The sequence below is a fragment of the Otolemur garnettii genome, unplaced genomic scaffold (assembly GCF_000181295.1).
Source record: "Otolemur garnettii isolate 467f Iridium unplaced genomic scaffold, OtoGar3 scaffold03963, whole genome shotgun sequence".
Taxonomy (NCBI): Eukaryota; Metazoa; Chordata; class Mammalia; order Primates; family Galagidae; genus Otolemur; species Otolemur garnettii.
Window position 1 is genome coordinate 1 of NW_003856358.1, and position 1,566 is coordinate 1,566.

Here is a 1,566-nt window from a genome sequence, read left to right on the forward strand (position 1 = left end):
TAACTTTTCTAAGTGTCAAACTCAAATTTGTCTTCTAAACCTTTGCCATTGCTGTGATTTTCTTTTCTTAACATAAGAATTTTTTCATTATAACAAATAATACCTGCTCATACTTTTGTACAAACACAATTTGGGGGCATATTTCCTCCTGGCCACTGGCGACTCCTTTCTAATGTGAGTTTTTAAAAACAAGCATCCATACCAGTGTTCCACCTCCCCCCATCTACCATTTCTTCCTCATCTTTTCTACAGGAAAGAAAGGTAGTGGGGGGAAGGAAGTCTACTGTATTGGTAATAAAGCTCCAAGTTCATCCCATCAAGGATTTCATCGTTTCCTAGAGACACGTCGTCCTTAAAAATTGTGTACAATCTTGTTCCAACGGGTGCTACTTTGGGCTGCAATCAGTTTCTTAAGGTCCCCAATGGTGTCATCAGTGTTGCATTTAACATGGACCTTTTTCCCCGGAGAGTCATTGCAAGCAACTTCTATCATCCAGGCTGGAGCTCCAAACTCAAGCTTCCAACCTGCAAATGCCACAACCTCCAGCATCAAGTGCTCTGATGGATAGGATTTTAAAAACCATGAGAGATTCTTTTGCAACCTCCATACATTTGGAAACCTAGAAGAAAGGAAAATCATTTTTTAGGAGAATATAGTTACCAAAAATAACCAGGACATAGAAAGCATAAAAAGAACAGAAGTTTATCAAGTAATTAGACCTAGGTGGTTTCTGCTTGTTTGAATGTGTCCTCCTAAAATTCAACTGTTGAAAACTTAATTCCAAATTCATATGTTGATGGCCTTTGCAGGTGGAGCCTTTGGGGGATAATTAGGGTCAGATGAGATCATGATGTTGGGGGCTCTTGTGATGGGATTCAAGGCTTTATAGGGAAAGGATGAGAAACTTATGCTGATAGACCAGTGGTTCTCAACCTTCCTAATGTGCTACCCTTTAATACAGTTCCTTGTTTGCTTGGTGACCCCCAGCCATAAAATTATTTTCATTGCTACTTCATAACTGTAATTTTGGTACTTTTATGAATCATAACGTAAATATCTGATACGCAGGATGTATTTAGGCAACTCCTGTGAAAGGGTCACTCAACCCCCAAAGGGGTGATGACCCACAGGTTGAGAACTGCTGTGACAGACTGTAAGAACACCACCCGCTTAATGATTGAGTGTTCCAGACCTCCTAACCCAAAGCCCAAAAGTGGCAGCTTACTAGTTCTAAGAGAGGGAGACTGACCACAATGAAGCTTGTTCAGGCTATTTTCTGGCCTTTCTGGGTCTCTAATCACATCATCTCAGGACCAGGGAAAAAAAACCCGGGCATATCTAACCTGGTCACATTAGCTACGAATCAATCAACACGGATGAAGGAGAAGCACAGAAAAATACAGAAAATGAATAATCAGTCACCATCCCACCCAGTCTTAGGAGTTAAATTTAATAAAAAATGCTCACCCCTCACATCAAATCTCCCAGAAACACAGGCACACTGAATTCTGCCTTGTGGTCCAAAGGACAATTTCTTTCATTGAAAAATGAGTGTTTACTTAACT

General features: G+C 40.4%; 1 pseudogene; it reads right to left on the reverse strand.

Annotated features, from left to right (window-relative positions):
• Window positions 1-284: 284 nt before the first annotated feature.
• Window positions 285-493, reverse strand: LOC111722946 (annotated as a pseudogene).
• Window positions 494-1,566: the final 1,073 nt, after the last annotated feature.